General features: G+C 38.0%; 1 protein-coding gene across 2 annotated transcripts in view; it reads right to left on the bottom strand.

Moving 5' to 3' along the window:
• Nucleotides 1-11,109, bottom strand: part of LOC115412165 (myocyte-specific enhancer factor 2A-like) — a 59,760-nt gene extending 48,651 nt beyond the window's left edge. Inside the window, exons 1-2 of one of the 2 annotated variants that reach the window (XM_030124505.1) lie at nt 10,980-11,109; nt 2,633-2,706 (exon numbers count right to left, since the gene is read on the bottom strand). The gene's annotated coding sequence lies outside the window, so the exon portion shown is untranslated. Of the gene's footprint in view, nt 1-2,632; nt 2,707-4,859; nt 4,879-10,979 lie in introns of those variants that run through there. The other variant, XM_030124520.1, reaches the window with a different exon arrangement.
• Between the last annotated feature and the right edge of the window lie 1,298 nt (nt 11,110-12,407).

Here is a 12,407-nt window from a genome sequence, read left to right as displayed (position 1 = left end):
TCTTTAATACATTTATGAATTTTTGAAAAATTTTCCCCCAATTTTTGGACACAATAGAATATAGAAAAACAGGAATAATATAATTATGCTGCTATAAATCAAATAGAAAATAAAATGAATTAATATGATTAAATGTATTTTAAACATTAGTATTGCACTTTTCTCTGACAGGTAGTTTTGAACAAACATTAAAAATCTAATCACAGTTCTATCACTTCACATTCTGCATAAAAATACCAAAAAAATTCCACATGAAGTGCACCATTAACAAGAGGACAAACTGGTATTCTGTTTAAACAAACTGAAGAGAAACTTTGACGACAAAAAATTAACCAAATTATTTATTTTAGGAAAGAGAACAAACTGGTTATGCCACTTTGTGTACACGCGCGCGCGTGCAGGGTGCGATTTGTCGGGGGAATTTTTTTTTTTTTTTTTTTTTTGGTCAGAGCCAGGGGGGTGGGGGTGGGGGTGGGGGGGTCCATAACTAATGTAACTAACGCTGGCGTGAAACGAAAGGGAAACTTTATATTCTTTCAATGTCCAACTCCGGGTTCTATTCCTCTGTTATACAGTGTGTGTGTGTGTGTGTGTGAGAGAGAGAGAGAGAGAGACAGAGCTAGTGTCAGTGTTTTAGAACTACCGTAGTTCATAGGCAGCAAACAACGTCCGTCTTATTAACATCTCTTTCCTCGTTGTTGTCTTTCACCAGGACCTGAACTGATCCCAGATGGGACTGTAATGATGGTGGAGGGTCTTCAGTCTCTTCCTTCCAGGTTCACATCATATTTGTTGTTGTTGTTTTTTTACCTTATATGAGCTGCTATTTGGTATTTCGGGTCAATGTGTGCGTCCTTCAATATGTCCGTGTGGAACTTGCATGGATTAAAAGTTCTGCATCAAACAACGTCTTTCGTTTCTTTTTCTTTTTCTAAACATACTGTGCCGTTTCGGTACAGCTGTGCACCGAACCGAACAGGTGTGTACCGAAACGGTTCGGTTCAGTACGTGTACCGTTACAGGCCTAGTACAAACATAGAGTCTCCCTAATTTCAGAGATTGATTTCCTTTGTTTACTTTAATGTATGATTGATAAGGAGCAGATGTAGATTATTTATTACTGAAACAACAGGCTCTTTGCTCAACATGCTACTAATGTTAGCGTGTGGAAGTTGGTCATATAATGTGTTCCTCAGCTCAGCATGAAGTGTCTGCGTGTACAGCCAGCATCAGTAAAATGTTGGCACCATTAAGGACAAGTGTCACAGCTCCGAGCCGATCCAAACCACTTTCTGGTCTGGACCCCGTCTCTGCAAATCAACATTGAGTTTAATTAAGCCAAGCCATGCTGCCATTGACCCAACATACTGTTTAAGTTGGCACAGCAGGGGGAAACCTATTTACTCGGAGTAACAAAGGCCGTTTTATGTGACTGCAGGAAAGTGGATTGCAGGGCTAATATTTGGAAATTGTTTTATTTGATTTCTGTATTTACTGTGTGTAATTTTTGTGCTCCTCTGTGGCATTTTTAGCATCAAACGTGCGGGTGTGTGGCCCAGTGGTCAGACGGCAGGCAGCCAGAGGTTTGACTGGTTTGGAACGACCGGCATAGGCCTGATTATTGGGTGACCCTGCAGGAAGAGCTCACGAGTGCAATAGATTAGGAGCTCCTCCAGAAACCACAGCGAGGGGAGGAGAGGAAAAAAAGGGGAGAGGAGAGATTTCCAAGCAGTGAGTTTACATTGGATTTTTTATCTAATCTCAATCAAATCAATCAAACATCAACCAAAGCCTTTCACTGCTGGAAGGCAATGCTGATGCTCAACACAATAAACATGATTACAATCTTCCTTGCACAAAAGATGCACATAAAAACAGATTTATATTTTCTCTGAACCCTAAATGTATAAATGCAGTTGAAAAGTAATGTGAACCACAAGGAGCAGAGTTGAATTTCAATTATAAAACCACTATGAATTACTGTGATATTGGACTGTTGTGTCCAAAGCCACAGGAAAAAGGTTTGACATACGTATAATAATAAGAAATGAGTCTGTGCATTGGTAAGAATCTGGTAGAATAATGTGCATCATGATTCAATATATTTCTGTAGGTTGTGGTATAAGTCATTAGCCCCTCCCCCATTAGTTGGTGGGATGTTGAGCTGACATACTTATTTTGATTTGTGTTCAATTCATCATCTTTCTAATGAGTGTGTTTTAATCACTCATTTGATTATAATAAAGCAGGTGATTGACAGCTCTAATGACCAGTGACAGTCCAGAATCCATCAGATTCATGGCTGTAAACCAGGTGACTGTCTCTCCATTTCAATATACAATTTAAGGTTGCATTTTATTACAGTGCTCTATGAAATGTAAACTGACATAAAATCAGAGCAAAAACACCTTTTGCCACGATACTTCATAACTACATGCCTTTGAGCATTGATTTCATACCACAAAACAGAATATTTTGCCACACCCTTGTTCAACGAGATAAGCTCTTTTAACAAAACTGTTCAAATGTAAAACGACAAACAAGACTGTCCTATTGGTTTTTGTAGCAGCTCTTACAAGAAAAACAAAAGCAAGAACAATGAAAGATTTAATAAACAAATGTCGAATGTTACCTGGGAACACTGACAGGAGGAATGACTTCTCTTCAAGTTGGAGGACAGGTCGAGATGAGCTTCATGCAGAGACTCTGAAACAAAAGAAAAAAACATCTCTCTGTTTCTGATCTTAGGACATCGGCAACTGTTTACTGCTTTGGTTGGCAACAAAGGAAAATGATGCTGCATCTCTGAGATTAAATTAGATCAGTCATTCACCTCTTAAGAGCATTTCTCCCATTGATAACACACTGCTTTTCCCTTCAAATGAGACACAGACGCACACGTGCACACTTCTGCTTATATACGTGTCCCTACAATCACATCACAGGGAGATGGGGATATTCCACGTGGGCCATAAAAATTTAAAGTTGATGATTTATGTGCATCTATAATCACATCAATCTGGATCTTCGCATCAGCAGACAGGTGACAAGCACACAACAAGCCTTCACTGCAAGAGGAGTCAGCTAAACCACTCATCCTCTCTGCTATGTGTGATACAGTGTGTCATTGGTTTAGCCAGACATCACCACAGCTAATCAAAGTGGATAAGAAATGCATTAGTCCACAGACGAGCAGCACAGGCTAAAGCAGGCCATGTAATTGACCAGAAAGAAAAAAAAAACTTTCTCAGTCAGTCATGGAGTGCTCAAAATAGCTTCTTAATAAAACACACTAACACACACACACACACACACACACACAGACGCCTCTATTTCTTCTGCGTGTGGCGCAAAAAGAGAAGTCTGTCCTACAGAAGTGTTGCTATTTCTGTTTACCACAAGGCCCCAAATATTCTATCATTAGGGAAACTAGGAGGGAAAGGAAATACCACTGGGGAACACATGGACACCGTACAGAGCCACAAAGCCACATGTGACATGATACACAAGGGGTTAACTCTGTAAATCAGCTGTTGGCGGAGTTTAATTCTACAACATCTGATGCTTTTTCATTTCTTAAACTTGCAAGAATTGATTTTTCTGGCCATTTTTTGGTAGCACAAAGAAGGTATGAGCACTAAAATAAACATATTTGCCTTTTCCCGAACAGTTTGTAAGTACAATATGCTCTCATTAGACTTTTACATTCATTTATATTCATTAGACCTTTCATAATTCTTTCCTTCCATGCTCATTAGGTCATCACCGTACAAAACTGCACATCAACAACAGAAAGTATTCAATGGATCATTATATTAAACAACATACAAGTTGATAATTTCTGTGATGACAACAAAACAATGAGGGCTTGGTTGAAATGTATAATGAAGCGAGCTTACTAACGTCATCCATCATCACCATTTATCATTTGTTATATGAAAATGACATAAATATTAGGAGTTTCCTTAAAACTTATCAATGAATCATAAACAATGGGTGTGGAGGTTTTTGTGTCGGAGCCAAAGCCAAAAAGTCAGAAACGCCTGAGTTACAGATAGAGTATAACAACAAAACAAAGACATGCAGAAATAACATTTTACTTCTTAGAAAAACTGTTTCGGCACTACTGTTGTTTTTAGGCCTTGGTATTCAAGTAATTTTGTTCATTTCCTCTACTGACTTCAAGGTAACAGGCCTTTATACAAACTCCCTGCATGATAGCATTAAGTACGGTTATAACTGGCTCGGAGACATGTTTCACTGAGATGTTTATTTAATACGTTTCTGTCATAAGCTCATAATTATTTGAGTTCACACAGCCATTAAAAATGAATTAAAATGTAAGAGAAATTAAATGTTAAAGGGGTTATTTTGATTAAAGATATGTATCATACCACCTTAAAATAATATGTGGTTTATAGTAGTAGTGTTCTTTATGTGAGTTTTATTTCAATGTAGGTGTCACATGACCAGGGTTGAATGAGGCATTATGGGTCAGAGCTGCCATGAATACACAAGAAAGACAAACAGCCACAAAATAAACTAATTCTGAATGTGTTTCAACAACCACACACAGTATTTGTTTATTTCACTTACGTCCATACTTGGATAATGTGATCTATGTCAGTGATTTTATGAGATGTCATTGCAGTTTTTGCTATGACAACATGCTTGAGCCTTTTTCTTTTTCAGACAGTGGTTCAAGAGACTTTAAAAAGGAATGAAAAATGTGTTAAACTGCTTATATTCTTGTAGTTTTTACCGTTTTGCTGACACAAGCCAGAAACTTCTATGGCACAGCTGAATAAATGTACATAAACGCCATAGTCTTGGAGGTGTTTAAGGTCTACTATCATTACCGTCATAGACATATTTTGACTAAACAGCCCTGGAAGATCACAAAATCACAAATATATTGCATTATACTGCAGCAAAGAAATGTTAGATTGAATCTACCCCAGACAATATGCAGGTTATCTCCATCTGTTAGGATATAACTGACGGTAGATGAACGAGTTCTTCCATCCATATGCTCCCTGTGGTCTCAGCAGTGTGACAGGGTGACAGTGTAACCATGACCTGATTACCTGTCCCCTCAAGCCTGTAATCACTAAAGCCAGCAGACAGCCACTGTTGGTCCTCTGACAGAGAGGATAATTGAAGGTGATGCTACATGCTGCAAGCCCTGCTAATGAAATATGAAAACAAAGACGAGAGACAATGCAGCAGGGCATCGGAGGCCTCCAGAGCAAGACATTTCCTGTCTGTTTTCCAGCCAATTTTCTCCTTATCCACCCAGAAAATGTTCACACTATTCGTCTCCAAATGATGTGCACCGGTGATCTGTGGATTAGACTTTAACAAGCCTGTATTAACTTAATAAGAGGAATGTTCTCAGCAGAGACTTTATCTACAGCGAAGCGCCCTTGCTACTTGACAATGATGCTGCATTATCTATCAACAGTGATGCTCTGAGGGGTCTTTCTTAAACTTTTTAGACCCTGGATTTCCAAGCAGCCAACAAGGAGAGATATCAGTCATACCAGACCAAATATTCATGGTGATGTTTTTGGCAGATTAACCCATAAAGACCCAAACATCCATTGATGACCAACAGCATCTCCTGACATAAAATGTTTAATATATGTTGATCCACTAATCCTATCAATACATGTAAATAATTGTTGTAAAATGCAGTTTTTCATCTTTTCATCGTCATCAGATATGACACATTTGGATGTTCAGAGCCTCCATAGTGAACGTGTGAACAACATTGATTCACCAGTAAAACCCATGGAGTCTGATCAATGACAGTGGATGGACAAACTTGGTTTATGTTCAGTTACTGATATATTTTCCTGAAAAGGTCACTATTTCTTCAGTCTTCTCAGTTTTTGATATGATAACCTTCAACTATAATATGAGCTTTTGTGGACATCAATCATGAATAAATTAAATGTAGGAAAATACCTGATTTTCACTAAAGAATGCAAAATACTGACCATAATATTAGAACAAATGGTGATAAAGCTTAAGAAATTAACTTAAGAAAAGTTAAAAATAGAGGAAAAGATCTTTTGGGAACTGCCACAAAAGTAGCACTGGGTCTTTATGGGTTAACACAGAAGGCCAGAATCAGAGTCACTTCTGAAATGAACAAACACATGTAGAGAACATCAGATAATGACATGTCAGAAAAATGGTGCAACTCACTCCAAATTAAGTCTCAACTTGTGAATTCCCCCTTAGTTTTACCAGGTAATGTGACTACATTTATGCTAATTTAATTCCAACCACCAAACAGAAGGAGATTTCATTAGTAGGTACAAACTATATTGACACTTCTGCCAATGACGATCAAGATCCTTCTCAAGTACAAGTCACCGACACCCCCTTTTCCGTCAAAGAGCTTCAAGGGTCCATTCAGAGCCGAAGGGATGGTTACTGAACAGTGAGTGTGACCCTGCATGCACCCAAAGGTTTGCTCGACTAAAACTTCAGGGGTTGGACTTGGAAACTTTTTTTAAGGAGAGCTAGTGTTGTGTCTACTCTGTTTCTAGTCTGTGCAGTAGAAATGCCAGAACATTATGTCCATCCCAAAACCAACCACCTAATTGGTTTGCAGCTGTGCATATAATAGATTCTGGACTGTGACTGACAATGTTGTGCAAGTTACTTCCAAACTGTAATCCATTACAGATTACTTGTTACTTTTATTTATAAGTAATTCTTTACCTTGCAGTATTACTGTCCAAGAATTGTAATGAGTTACATGACTCCTGTATTACTTTTGAGTTACATACAGACTCTTGTCATAAATGGCATGTGCCCCGCCTCCAATACAAGAGATAGGAGAGCCTTGGGGTGCATAAATTTCCACCCAGAAGTACATGTGGACAGTTAGTTACATTTGAATTTTTTTCAACATTTTACATGTTCAAACAGCGGGTGTGGACAAAAGTAGATAAATTGATTTGATAAACAATTCTAACTAGTCATAGAACGTTAGCTTACTTTGTCGTTGCTGATCACAGGGATCATGCTAACTATTCTTTAATCAGGGTTAGGGTTAGCAATGAGCATACGTCCATGTTGTGAATGGACTGTCTTCTGTCAACTTCATGCATTGGCTGAACACCAACAGGAAATAGAACTTTCCTGATGCATTTTTGATTCCTTAAGGTCTCACGAACTTGCTGTTTTTTAGTTTTTTGTTTTTAATTTGAGCAATTAAATTAAAAAAGTGTGCTGTAATGCAAGTGCTATTGAACATGTACCGAGTAAAATATAACTGAAAATTGATTAGTAATACCCTACACTACTGTGTTACAACACAAAGTAATCCGATACTGTAATGTAGTACTCCCAACGCTGGTGACTGGTCATTACAGCTATCAGTCACCACTTTTATGAATCCATTCATTCATTCATTCATTTTCTGAACCCGCTTTATCCTCACTAAGGTCACGGGGGTCGCTTGGAGCCTATCCCAGCTACTTATGGGCGAAGGCGGGGTACACCCTGGACATGTCACCAGTTCATCACAGGGCTGACACATCCTACTATATAATACAAGTTCTGTGTCCCATTGATGTTGCAGCACAGGAGGGCATTTGTATGGATTTTCCTCAGCCTTCAAAGGCCTGATTGCCACCAAACTCGCCAAATGAATAGAAACATTACCTGACTATTTACTAGGCACAATTTTATGTTCGTATTCAAATGTTGTGAGGTATGCTGGGCGATTTTAGCCTCTCTCTACTTTGAATTCTTCATCCCTGCCGCCATACTCCATTTTCGGAAGTGTTTATGCTGCCGTTCATGAAATTTCTACTGCTAGCAGACGATGCTACAATGTGAAGGCTGCAGTTAACTACCACTGTATGAATTTAATCATGCTTGACAGGCCAGTCCTATAAATTGATGATACTGAAATAAGCAAACTCCCTAAATGCATAATTGTGTCTTGAAAATATCCACTCCCAAATAATGTGAACAAATAACATCACGACAGTTTTTTACATAACTGCTGCTGCTCTTGTTGTGTTCATTTACAATCATGTATAGGTACTTTTTACACACAATGGCACCACGGGTACAATGCCGCTAGTAGACACAAATAATCACTCTCACATTCACACCTATGGGCAATTTAGATTAACCGTTTAGCCTATCAGTGCATGTCTTTAAAAATCACACTCAATCAGAATTATCGAACCCAACTTCTAGCTACAGATGAACTAATGAGCTGAGTTGATAAATTCACCATGACCGGACATGTTACTATCCATGACTACGAGCAGAACTTAGCTCCACAAGTACCCTACTCCAAACAATTACTATCTTAGGCTTTAAAAATCCATTATCGACCGATCTGTAGGAAAACCATACTGTCTCCCTTTGTTGTTATGGGGGTTTTGGCTCTAGTGCTGCTGGGAAAGCAGAGACATACTGTATATAAGACCTACCACTTCTTTGAATGTTTGGAAGTTGGACTACCTCCAAACCAAGACTAGAACAAGCATAACAGGAGTAGCACTGGTTCAGCGTTGGTGGCAAGGGGGCATGAGGGGTCTTAAAAAGTATTTTTCAACTTAAAATGGATCTTTTGCCAACACTCATCCACCACCCAACCCCCCTCAGTGTTTTGTACTCTATAGCTACTCTCACTCTATCACAAATGGGACCCTCAATCATCCAGTGTTTGGGTTCCAAAAATAAGGTTTTATCAATGTCTGTACTGTTCTTTGGATTTCCACTGTACATGTATTGTGTACTGACATGTACTTTCATCAAAGAGCTTTACTCATCCTCCATGTTACATTCCCAGTGGCCAGAGGGACAAATAATACAACCAAGCTACTTATTCATACTTTTTCTTACTGACATCAGACTAAAAATAATTATCATCAGCTCTGACCACAGAACAAAATGAAGCTGTTAGAAAAAGGTTCTTCAGTGTCATATTTCCAAAGATGTGTGAAGTGTTGGACAGATAAATCATGCTACACTGATTCTTAACCCTATGGACTTTTTTTTTTTCTCAAAACATTAGGTCCTGGAAGGCAAATCAGTCTCATGTAAAGTAGAAACTCATATATTCTGGTCTCATTTTTAAGCTAATTTTTTATTGTTTTAGATGAATAAACAGCTTGTCCTTGCTTTCGTCATTCGCTGTGAAAAACATAAGTAGTATTTGCTAATATTTAGTATGAAATTAACAATCACAATGCCAATAAAAGACTTTTTTTTCATTGTGAGTATCTGATTGATTAATTATGTATGTTTTAGACATGTTACAGCCATCACCAGCATCTGGAACCACAGTCCCTGTGCACAGTAGAGTGAATGCTTTTAAAATACACATGTGCATATTGTATTAAACCACTTGCACACATGAACATATTTAAGTTTATAATAAAGAACACTGGCTATTCAACTGTAAATGCTTCTTGTGTATATTGGGGGAAAGCAAAAAGGGTTACAACTAATAAGTCCTACAGTATTTATTTTTGCTAAACAACTGGAATACTAAATAAATAAATAAATACACTGTTTATAGGTGTTTGTAATATCTTTAGTGTATTTCATTACTTCCATGCTGTTGCTTTACCTGCTCTACCTCCCACTATTTTATTTTAATTGAATGTGCAATAACCTGTTCTGCCTCCCAGTACTTTAACCCTTTCATGCATAGGTCACTCCAGTGGACAGTTACTCTCCAGCTGTTCTCTTGTATATTCATGGGTTTTGATGTTTTAGTTCCATATCAGCCAACACAGTGAACACTTAAGCACCATCCCATACGCTGACATTCATACCATTACTGTAACTTTGCTGTTCTTGATAAACCTGATCTGCAGTAACATGTTTAAGTGTAAATCAATTGTTATTTGTTAGACAAGAAGGATTTTTTGCACATTATCTCCATGAAGTGAGTAATTATTAGCATTAGAATATGTTAAAATGTGAGAAGACATCAGATTAGCAGCATTAAAAATGTTTTTATTTCATTGTTTTCATATTACTTTCTGATATTGGGTTTGAAACACATGTTTCTTTACTTCAAAAATTAAATGCATGGATATTTTTGTAACTCCATAGAAAAAAAAAACTCGATCGCATTCTTTTTTTTCCATTCCTGAGGAGGAATAAAAACACTGAAGAAAAAAAATCTTGACTAAGGTTCTCACAATTCATGCATGAAAGGGTTAATTCAAATGTGCAATCAGTACTTTTATTATTATTTTTTCTGATACAGTATTCTATTTTCCAAGTGTGTTTGTGTTTGTCTGTGCAATAACTGTTTTATATGTTTTAGCTGTGTTTGTTTTGTTTCTGTTTTTGTTCATGTCTTTTTTTTTTTTTTTAATTCCGTAACTCAGGGAAACGCACAAGAATTCCAATGTACCTGTACCTAATGTATCTGTGCAAATGGCAATAAAGTCTATTCTATTCTATTCTATTCTATTCTATTCTATTCTGTTCTATTCTAAAGGATCTCCTAGTACAATATCTCTGTAAAATGTAAACAAACCAATACCACAGAGTGTAAGTAATGTCGAGGAGAAATGTAAGGGAATTCGAGCTGAAAACATACGTGCTAGTGTGTACAAACAGATTGATTCTCTTCATTAAAGTTTTATAAAGCTCTCCATCAGGGCACTTCAGCTTCTAGAAGTAGAGGACCGTGTCAGCGACCGCACACACATGTAAAAGGACGATGGGGCTGCAGCAGATCCACGCAATCCCAACCAAAAAGTCCAGCATCTGAGACAGTGGGATCTGTCCGTTGTCATATTTATACAGTTTAACACACACACAACCGCCCTATTTACAGTGTTTTAACAACAACAACAAGAGAGACAACACGGCAACATTATATGAAGTGACTTCCCTCCGTCTTGGATTCAGCAAAGCGCACAGAAAGTAAACAGACGCCAAATAAATCCAAAAACAGACGTGTTGCCTTCACTTACCTCTCTCGCGTCCGGATGCGTTCGTGGGTAGTTTTTTTATCGAAGCGTCTCCGGCAAATACAAGCAGATCCTCGTCCGCTATATTTAGGAAACTGACAAACTCTGAGCAGAGCCAGCTTTAGCCCCTCCCTCTGTGTGTGTGTGTGTGTGTGTGTGTGTGTGTGTGTGTGTGTGTGTGTGTGTGTGTGTGTGTGTGATGTGAAGCTTTACGCACAGCCGTGTGTTTTTGCGCGCATGGAGCTATATTTGCGCGTATCTGTTATTGTCCTCACTCTGCTCTTTTTCCAATTTTTTTTTGGTCCTGTTTCCTCACAGCTTACCATAATGTAAGTAAAGCTTTATTTATATAGCACTTTTTAAAACAACATGTTACAAAATGCTTCACAAAAAGGAGAGATAGATTCAAATCAAATCAAATCAAATTTTAAGCCAATTTACAGAAACCCAACAGAATCCTCCAGGAGCAAACACTTACGACTGGTGACAGTGGCGAGGAAAAACTTCCCTTTAACCCTTTCATGCATGAATTATGAAAACCTTAGTCAAAATTTTTTTCTTGAGTGTTTTTATTCCTCCTTAGGCATGAAAAAAACAATGTGATCGAGTTTTTTTTTCTTTTCATGGAGTTACATAATGTCCATGCATTTAATTTTTGAAGTAAAGAAACGTGTTTACAACCCGATATCAGAAAGTGAGATGAAAACAATGAAATAAAAACATTTTAATGCTGCTAATCTGATGTTTTCTCACATTTTAACATATTCTAATGCTAGTTATTACTCACTTCATGGAGATAATATACAAAAAAAAAAAAAAAAACCTTTTTGTCTAACACATAACAATTGATTTACACTAAAACATGTCACTGCAGATCAGGTTTATCAAGAACAGCAAAGTTACAGTAATGGTCTGAATTGTAGTGTTTGGGATGGTGCATAAGTGTCCACTGTGTTGGCTGATATGGAACTGAAACAACCAAATCCATGAATATACAAGAGAACAGCTGTAGAATAACTGACCACTGTGGTGACCACTATGCATGAAAGGGTTAACAGCAGAAACCTCGAGCAGACCCAGACTCCTGAAGGATGGCCGTCTGCCTTGACCAGTTGGGGTTAGAGCGAGAAAGTAAAGGAGGAGAAAAGAGAGAGCGATAGAGATAGACAGAGACTGGGGGAGAGGGGGGAGGTAGGGGGAGACACATGCACAGATAACCGAACTAGAACATGTATAGAACAGTATAATAAACACTATCGTAATTATATGGGTAAGTGAGTGATGACGATAAAGGTGGAGAGAGGCAGGACCACAGCAGCAGGTCCAGAGATGATCTTAAGAAAACCTGTGAAGATCCATGGAAAAACCGGTGATGATCCTGGGAAAACCTGTGAGGTGATAAAGCACAGAGACTCCAGGGAAGAAGTCAAG

Source organism: Sphaeramia orbicularis, chromosome 3 (assembly GCF_902148855.1).
Source record: "Sphaeramia orbicularis chromosome 3, fSphaOr1.1, whole genome shotgun sequence".
Classification (NCBI taxonomy): Eukaryota; Metazoa; Chordata; class Actinopteri; order Kurtiformes; family Apogonidae; genus Sphaeramia; species Sphaeramia orbicularis.
The sequence above is the reverse complement of the archived record's forward strand: the minus strand, read 5'-3'. Positions and strand labels throughout refer to the sequence as shown.